Source organism: Tamandua tetradactyla (assembly GCF_023851605.1).
Source record: "Tamandua tetradactyla isolate mTamTet1 chromosome 22 unlocalized genomic scaffold, mTamTet1.pri SUPER_22_unloc_3, whole genome shotgun sequence".
NCBI lineage: Eukaryota > Metazoa > Chordata > Mammalia > Pilosa > Myrmecophagidae > Tamandua > Tamandua tetradactyla.
Genome location: NW_027518253.1, coordinates 1,731,740 through 1,741,761, shown reverse-complemented (window position 1 = coordinate 1,741,761; position 10,022 = coordinate 1,731,740). Strand labels below are relative to the sequence as shown.

Sequence of the window (10,022 nt, the reverse complement as noted above, 5' to 3'; positions counted from 1 at the left end):
TCTCAACAAGGGATCTTGCCTTCAGCAATTTGGGAAGCTTGTACAATCATTAGGACAGAGGATTTCAGAAGTGAGAAAAAATTTCTACCTCTATATCAGGCAGCCAGCTTCTCAATGCCAGAACATGTTCAAAAGGTAGGAGGAGCAGGTGGGTTTTCTGCTGGAGATCTTGATGGGTGGGGGTGACCCCTACCCTCTGAGCTTCCTCAACACCTGCTGCAGGTAGTGTCACACATGGTAAGGTATGCCACAGAAAGGAGAAATCAGCATGAGTCAATGCCCACCCTACAATGGACAGAGCATCTGACAATATGTGTAGGAAGGGGCCAAGGGAAAATTAAGAGGGAAGTTCAAACATGGGGAAGTGCTGAGTGGCATCCAGTTATGAGGATGACAGAGATCTAAGCAGTCCAGCTCTAGGCTCACTAAGTGATTATGAGGGCTGTCAGGTAAACCAAGGCAAGAGATTCCCAGAAAAGCTCCAATAGTAGATTCTTAGAGTGAGAGGGTTTCTGGCAGTGCTGTGCTGTCAGGGCATGGGGTAAGACATGGGTTCACCTCTGTAAAGAGCAGGAATAAGGCACTGGTGGACTGAGGTGTTCTCAAGCAGGTGGCTTTGATGCACTGGAGTTCTGAAAATCCTGAGAGACAAAGATGGGTCAGCTGCCATTAGCCCTCAAGAGGGAATGCAGGCTGAGCCTGGCAGCCCAGCAGGATGAGCAGGTGAACCACACTGGAGGGGAAAGATGAGGTCTACATCAACAGACAGCCTGGAGGATTGCCAGGCAGTGGATCAAGAGGTGGATTGGATCATAAACCCCAGAAGCTGTGACTTCTCTTTCTCAGGGGACTTGGTGGAGGTCCATGTGCAGAGTCATCTCATGTCTCACATCTCCACCTGGCCACATATGCTGGTGGGGGGTGTGGCCACCTAAAAGGAGCTGCCAATATTCTCCAGAACACTGTATGCCCTGAAAGCAAGTGTAAATATTGACATATAATGAACATACGAAAATGATCAGGATTCTCAATCTGATCTGCTCAAATGGTTATTTTGGCACAGATATGAAATGTGCTCTTTCTGCCTCTCTACCTACAACTGCAAACCCAGAAATATGAATTGATTGAGTTATTTTTGAAACTGGCTTTGTTAGAGAAAGTGGACTGCTGCACAATAGGTAAAATTTAAAGGAGGTGGGGAGAATATTTTGAGCTTGTCTGAAGAATAGTTCCTAAATCAGACCGAATATATGGTGCTTCATGGCATAACACCATTACTACCAACACTAGGAAATATTAGTTATTTATTTTGAACAAAACCTGGGAGGACCAGATTCTGAAATGCACTCATGGAAAGCTTAAATATGCCATTAGCACAGCTCTACAGAGAAATTGGGGAAAACCAACATTAAGTGATGTTATTTACCAGAACTCATGGAAGATGCTGAAATTTAATGACATTTACCATGTAACCTTGAATATTTCTAATAGTAACATCATCTCTAAGTGGAAAACTAAAGTGCTGAGATTTCTATGTTGTGTCAAATGTGATTCTTAAGTTCCAGTCCTAACAGGTATCTGTGCAAGGTCATTAACAGATAATGATGGTGTCAAATTCATATAAGTAATTATTCTTGTTAAACTATTTTGGATATGTGTAGCAGGAGTCATGCACATATTCATGCTCCTGCAGGTCTCGGTGACACTGTTGAGAGGTGACATGTCTTAAGTGGCCATGGAGGGCTCAGATTCACCCCCAGCATGTTACAGACTGAAGTCCTTCTTGGTGGGGAGAAGCTTGCCTGTAATTGGTGGCAGAGAAGTAGTGGCAGGTGTCCCAACTGGTGCTTTAAGTGGGGGTGGGCAAATGTGGCTGCCTGGATTTGGACACCCAGAGGGGACTCCTTGCAGAGAAAGACAGGTGTTAACCTGATTGCAGGGAAACCAAGAGTGGGCTTTAAGTGCATATATGCCTGATAGAGACATGCATCATTTAGCACAATGTGAAAGCCAAGGACATACATGTACAGCTTAGATGTGCATGCCCACCTGGGACATGCATGTATTCTGAGGGGGGTGTCCATCTGGGAGATATATACCCACTTGAGACATGTGTGCCCACCTGGGACAAGTATGTGTCTACATGGGAAATGAATGCTCACCTGGGACATAAAAACCCACCTTGGACATGAGTGTGGACTTGGGAATGTGTACATAGCTGGGACATATATACCCATCTGGAACATGAATGTTTTCCTAGACATGAGCATCCTCTTGGGGCATGTGTTTTCCCTGGAACATGAGTGTCAACCAAGGACATTTGTGCACTTAGGAATTGTGTGTGTGCCTCAGATGTGTCTACTCATCTGGGAAATGAATGCACACCTGGGACATGAATGTGCACTTGGGACATGTGTGCCCACTGGGGACATGAATATTCACCAGGAATATGTGTCCACCTGGGATATATTTACTACTTGGGACATGGGTGCCCCTGGGGCTACTGGCCAGCCAAGTTTACCTGGCATTTGATGTAAGAGCACCACACAATGTCCCCATATGGATTGGTTCTTGGGACATAGAGCAGGAAGGAGCAGGTAAGAGGGTAGGTTTTCAAGTGCAGGTGACACCTCCCTCTCTAACACATATAGAGTTTCATAGGCACCGGCCTTGTCTGACTGGAAGAATAACTTCTAGAAGATTTTCTAGTTTCTAGAAGTCAGTGCATTGTTTAGATATGGAGGTAGAGTGAAAAGGGGGAGGCAAATTCAATTCACTTTAAAAGAAGATGAAACAGCCCCAGCTGTAAACACAAAGCCTAGATGCAGAGATCGGGTAGGAATCCCTGCAATGAACAGGGAGCTCAGCTCTTCCATGCCCATGTGTTCTGGAGCTGCTGTCCATGGAGACCCTGCCCTACTCTAGAGGATGTGCTCCCTCCTGCCTGCAAGGCCAGTTCCTCAGCCCTGAGTCTGAGGAGTTCCCAGGTACAGCCACTCAAGGGAAGGCCCTCACCACTGTGACAGGACCTGCCTCCAGGAGGGACCACCTTGGGTGGAGGTCCTAAAGTCTGTGATAGTGCCTGCCTCCAGCTGTCACAAATACTAAGGCCTCACAACAAGAGACCATTCCCCATCTCCTGTGGTATCTGAAGTTGCATGGTGGTGATGGGATTGGCCAGAAGATTCTGGTTGGCCAGAGCCTCTCTGTTGGGGTCCTCTCAAGGCTTTGCCATGGCAATGAAAACACTTCTAAGGGACAGTCTCCTCTGTGGGCATCGGTGCCCTCAGTATCTTTTTAAAGCATGTTCATAGGGCTGCGTGAGCACCCTCCAAACATGGAAGCTTAACTGACCACCCACCAGCCCAAGACAGAAGCTGCTCTGCCTCTGCAGCTAGAGTCTTCAGACCTTGAAGTCTTCCCTGAGGTCTCACTCACTTACAATCTATCCCCAACTAACAGTATCTCCTTGGAACCCAGAGGACCTCTCTCCATCCCACACCAAGCCCAGGCACCATCATTTATTGAAAAGTTGAGATGGCCTACTTGTTCTCCCTGCTCTAGAACTCACAGGGAACTTTTCCCAATGCCAGCCAAGCTGGGTGTGCCACAGCAGCACCTGGGGATATAACACAGGCTCACAGCCTGCCCTTTCTCATCTCACTCAATATGCCTCAGGGCAAAGTGATGTTATCAAGCCTCCATCTCATGCCCCCTATTTACTCCCTACCCCACGCTGCTCCCTGCCTTCACTTGGATAAGGCATGTAGGCTTCTCCTCTGCAATGCCATTGTTAGGGATATACATGGAAACACTGAAAACAGGGACATGGTTGGACATTTGCACACTGGTTTTTATGGTGGTAGCACTTAGGGTTTGCAATGGATGGAGGGGGTATATCAACTGAGTTGCCTCTTACAGAGGACAAAATAAAGTGGTTTCTAGGAATGGAATCTATTCCTGGTGAAGATGCTGTGAACATTGTTGAAATGACAGCATAGGTTGTAGAATATGGCACAGCATAGGGTGTAGAAAATTAGCTGATAAAGCATCAGCAAGTGATGAGAGGATTGACTCAATTTTGAAGGAAGTACTATTGTGGATAAAATGTACATAAAACAGCACTGAACGCTACAGAGGGATCTTTAAGGAAAGTAAAAGTCAACGTGAAAAACTTCACTGAAAACTTATTTTAAGAAATTGCCACAGTCACCAGAAACTTCAGCAATCAACACCCTGAACAGTTAACAGCCATCAACATCAAAGGGAAGAATCTCCACCAGAAAAAAGATTATGATTCACTGAAGACTTTCATATGATATTTAGGGTTTTTTAGCAATACATTTTTTATTTCATAATTTTTTTATTGATGGCATTTATATCATGGTTTAATATGTTACTTATACTGTAATAATCATCACTTTAATATTAAATTTCCTTATTATCCAAAATAATGTGGGTCACGACTCCCACATGTGTACATCTCCCTGGCAATGTGGGACAGAACCCTAGTGATTCTGACCCAGCTTCATGGGATTGAGAAAGCCTTGTTGAACAAAAGGAGTAAGAGAAATGAGACAAAATAACACTTCAGTGGCTGAGAGATTTCAAACAGAGTCAAGAGATTATCCTGGATGTTATTCTTATGCATTATATAGATATCCCTTTTTTAGCTTATCATGCATTGGTGTGGGTGGAGGGAAGTACCTGAAATTGCTGAACTGTATTCCAGTAGCCATGCTTCTTGAAGACAATTGCATACTGATAAAGCTTTTACAATACCATTTACAATGTGACTGTGTTACGGTGAAAATCTTCTGTGTGGTGTTCCTTTTATCCAGGATATAGAAAGATGAGTAAAAAAATATGGATAAAAGTAAATGATAAGGGAATAAGAAGTAATATATACTGTGTAGGTTAAAATACCTGCTGTCAATGAGAAGGAGGGCTAAAGAGTATGGTATTTATGAGTTTTTTCTCTTTTCTTTGTATTACTTTTTCTGGAGTGGTGCAAATATTAAAAAACGGATTGTGGTGATGAATACACAAACGTATGACAATATGATGAGCTGTTGATTGCACACCAAATATGGACTGTATGTGTATGAAGACTAGTCAATAAAAATATTTTAAAAAGTCATGTCCATTTCACTAAATATAAAAATATATGATTAATGCTTTGTACAGTACTGATTTTGGTCCACAAAACCTGGATCATAAAAGTCAATAAATTCACTTTAACAATCATCAATTTTTAAGAAAACTTCCAAATAGATTAAGGCAACTTTGAATAATGAGATTTACATAGTAAGATCTGGACAAGACCAAGCAAACAACGACAAAAAATTTCTGACACAAAACTAAAATTTCAAGTTCTCAATTTATTTTATGCCAAAAAAGTATAGAAACAAATAATATTTACACATTTTATAACAGAACAATGAAAAAGGCAAGACAGGTGATAATCAAAAGAAGGAAAATATAGGAATAGCATATAATTATTAAACTGAGAACTAGATAGTTGTACCAAGTCCTGTGCATGGTCTAGTGTTAATCAGGCTTCTTCTTTCAGAATATTTTAGTGCACAATGCACCCAACTCACTCACTTCACACATACGCCAACACAAACTTACCATAGAAATCATTTCAACACCCTCTAATATATACAAAACTCCTCAAATATAAACACAACTTCAAAGAATTCCATAAATGAATGCATGCTAAGGTGCGGACAAAGAGATTCTATACAAAGTTGAATATTCAGGTTTAGGCTCTATTTCTGAGTACACCCAGACCAGGTAAAATCAGTGAGTAATTTGCTGTATCATATATTATTTTTATGAAGAATCAGTCATCAGTCCAGCTATTATTTAAAGGGGTAAGTTGGGGTTGGGGATTTTCTATATAGAAAGAGCAAAGAGGAAAATCCCAAAGTTAAAGTTGTCCCTAGGCATTCTGACTTCAGATAACTTCAGCACATAGTACAATCCCTTATCTGAATGCAGGGCACCAGCTCTTGTTAATAAAACTATTGGGTATAAGCCATTGTGACTTTATTTCCTGCATCTAACAGCAGTTCATCCTGTGAACAGAAACTGAAGTTTCTGAATAAGAAAAGATATATTTCCCATTTGATCCCACTGTAAATGTTGCTGGACACTGGTTAAATTGAAATCCTCCTGACACTGAAGGCTGGGCTGGAACTACATGTGTGGCAGGACTTGTACCAAATGTGAACACACCTGATGGATTATTGTTTGCTAAGTTGAAATTTGTTGTGCTGATGCTAAGTTGGAAAACAAAACTGGAATTAAGAGTTGTTCCAGAGGGCCGGCCACGGTGGCTCAGCAGGCAAGAATGCTTGCCTGCCATGCCAGAGGACCTGGGTTCGATTCCCGGTTTCTGCCCATTAAAAAAAAATAAGTTGTTCCAGAGCCAAATGCAAACCAACTAGGCTGTTATGCGAACACAGGAGGCTGGTTATTGCTTGGTACTGTACCAAAAGTAGGTGGTGGTTCAGGCTGAGAACCAGTTGAAAATAATATTATTGAAGATGATACAGCTCTAAAGCCTGGGGGATTAGGCTGGCTGGCATTTTTACTTTACCCAAATGTTGGAGTCATTTTAGCATCAAATGCTGGACTGTCAGATAGTGTTGAAGGTCCAGTACCAAATACAAAGGATCCTGCAGAGCTAGATGTGGTTGTAGCTCCAAAGTTGAAACTGGAGATTGAAGTATAATTACTACTGGCTCCCAGATCAAAGACATGTAGAGTGACAGCTCTGCCAATGCTAGATGTGGTTGCTGGTTAGCTATCTTGAGAAAATAGCAAAGACTAACATGTGCTGGATTCAGCAGAGCTCCCAAAGACAGAGCTGCTCACAGGATTGCTGACCTGTCCAAACACAAAAGTGGCCACAGGTGGATTGGATGAAGTGATGGTTCTACCAAAATGCCACAACCAGCTGAAGTGGCTGGTGTACATGAACTAGAGGAACTGTTGTTTAAGAAATTAAAAGCTGGCTTTGCTTTTCTTTGATCAGCCATAGTATTGGTTTGAACTCCATAAGCAAAAGCAGCCTTTGTTGACTGTTCTGAGTCTGTCTCAGATGGTTTCATCATATTGAAATTAAATGTTGACTTTGAAGATTTCTCATCTTTGATTTGCTCTAAATTTCCAAAATTGCTTGGCACTTTTAATTCCTATGGTTCCAAAGCTGAAGCTGCTCTTCTTCTCAGATGTCACTACAGTAACAACAGCAGCAGGATCATGGTTAACAACGTCCATGCCAAAGCTGGTCTCACAATCCCAAGTTCCTACTGCTGGCTTCAATTTGTGTCCAAAGCCTATCCCTGATGTAGAGACAGTTGGTTTGTCATTTATATTTGTGTGCCAATTCCAGTCTGTTTAGCAGTGCTTCTTGGTGGAAACTTTGCAGCCTGACAGGCCATGCACATCTCATCTCTAATGTTGTCCTGGAATAGACGTGTATCACACTGCCATGATGATTGAGCTTTTAAACTTCCCCCAAGTCCAATTACACTAGAAGTAAAGCTACTTATTGCTGATTTTGTATAAACTACTTGGCTTGTCATAGTATGCTGAGCAGGAAAAGAATATGTCTTTAGTGATATGAAACCATGGGTTCTCAGAACATCTAGGACACTTCCTTATTTCAGAGATTTTGCATGTCAAAAAGTGCTCTCAGTATCTTCATCTGATTTCTTCTTACAGTTTGGACTATTCACAGCAGTGATATCTTGAGCTGAAGTACTTATCATTGGGTCTGAAGAACAAATGGTGTCAGAAAATTCTGTATTTTCAATAGGTACATTAAATGAAAATCCAGCAGATGATGGAGATAGTACCTGTGTCTCAGTTAATTTTATAATTGGAGATGAAAATGTAAACACAGGACTGTCACTGCTGCTTGGAGAAGTCATTTGTACCTTATTGTTTAATGATTGTGAATGACTGATGGTTGATGGGGAGAAAGGTGTGATCACAGAGAAACTAAAAGTGCAGGAAGTCAGTGAAGAACTGGTGATTGGTGGAGGGATTTTTGGTAATACTGGTACTTCCATGTCCTGCTCCGCTGGCAATTTAGATGCAGTGAAGTGTATTCTCTCTCCTCTTATTTTGCAGCCTCCATTCCCTATTCCAGAAGATTACCCATTGCCTGAAGGCAGACTGAAATTTGGATCTGGAAAGCCACTTTCTTGTTCTCTATTTTGTCCTGGTATCTAACTTTTTTCATACTGAGTACAGTACTTGTGAACTATTCTTTGATTAGTCTTTCTCAATTCACGAGATCGGGGTCAGAGATAGTTTAAAATATACAGCGTGATTTGTTGTTATGGAAACTGGCTTTGGGATCAAGAGTTTCTGAACAGGGGGATACAGAGAGTTCACCTTAACCCTTTTGGCATGAAAATCTGTGGGATCTATACCACTTCTATCAAGAGGATTCACAGGAGAAGAAACAACTAAAGGAATTTTTTTTTTGCATCCTGTAGAGGGCTGGACATCTTCTCTAAGGATTATAACACTCGCTGAGCTGCTAAACTAGCACACCAGGAGATTGTGCATTGAGTTGCTTAGCTTTCATCTGTCTTCTAACTGGTGCCTGATAAGGTGTACTTCATAGTTTAGACCATCCATGCAGACCCCACTGCATGTTGTTTTTCCAGGGTAAAAAGGAGAATCGCCAAGCTGATATTTTTTAAGGATTGAAGATTTCCCAAGTGAAGAGGAAAGTGTTCTAAAGGCAGCCAAGTTGAATGCTGGTTTCTTTGAGCTGGTGGCAGTGTGCTGTGGGAGTGCATGAGAGGGCTCAACCTCTGTGGACCACAGACGTGGTACTGAAGTATTCTTTGGAACAGCTATATCTTTATCAGAAGCTCTTGAAATAAAAACCACTCTTAGTTGAGCTATTATCATCATGCCGAGAGGTAGAGTCTTTAAATTCCTTTACAAGGGAAAATCCAGAACTGCCAATTGGCAGTGTCGATGATGTGAAAAGCTGGTGGTGTAAGGCAGGGGATTCCAACATGGAGAATCTCAGATGGTGTTGATGAAGAGGAGGACTTGAACATATTTGCATAATTTGAAGCAGCGCTAGTTGTTGAGGGTTCTTCTGTATTATCGACTTTTGGTACAGGAGTGATCCTCGCATCACGAGTATTGGAGCTCCCTTCAGAGGCCAGCATGAGATGTTCATCTTCTCTATTTTCCTGTCCACGTGGTACTTCCTCTGTGTCTATTGAGCACCTGTGTACATCTTAATTCCTATTGAAGTATCTCTGCAGCCATCCTGGCATAATATTCCTAATCGATTCTGTAAGCCTGCTAAGGATACCCCGTTGCTGCTGTCGCCCCTGCATGTAAGAATTAACTGGCCTCTGTTGACCACTCCATGTCCGGATATTGCCGCCACCCCCTCCTAGTCATCCGGCTCCAGAGGCCATGGCGAGTCTCTGCAGCTCCTTGTCCGGACCATGAACCGGGCGGGTAACGGGGCTGATAAGGGGTGTGGAAGAGGCGAAGGCAGAACATTGGGACCATACCTGCTGGGATCTGGCCCAGATGTCTGCTGGATGATGTCACAAGCACCCCGGGGACCGCGAGGTTGAGAGGGCAGTAGAGCAACAGTGCACACTGACAGAGGGTGGCTTGGTGGCAGAGAGACTGAGAAACTGGCTCAGGTCCGGTAGCCCCCTGCGGAACCCTGCTCCTGTGACGTCACGGTCTCTATGGAGATGTCAGGCAGAGAAAGGTGTGGAGGTCATGCGCGCTGCTGAGGTCCTGCTGGACCCACGGCCAGTGGGGATTCTTTCCCGTTGCCCGGGCGGTCACTGCTGTACCTGAGGCCTCCGGCACCGCCTGCCTTCACTTTAAGCACAGCAACTGCCCCGCCGCGGTGAACAGCGCATCTGTGCCTATTCTGTTGTTTTTAATCAAGGTATATCCATGCTTTTTATAACATAATTCTGTTGAGCACTTAATATACTACAACATAT

The 10,022-nt window shown here is 43.0% G+C and overlaps 1 pseudogene; it reads right to left on the bottom strand.

Annotated features, from left to right (window-relative positions):
• Positions 1 to 6,067: 6,067 nt before the first annotated feature.
• LOC143672985 (nuclear pore complex protein Nup153-like) lies at positions 6,068 to 9,470 on the bottom strand (annotated as a pseudogene).
• Positions 9,471 to 10,022: the final 552 nt, after the last annotated feature.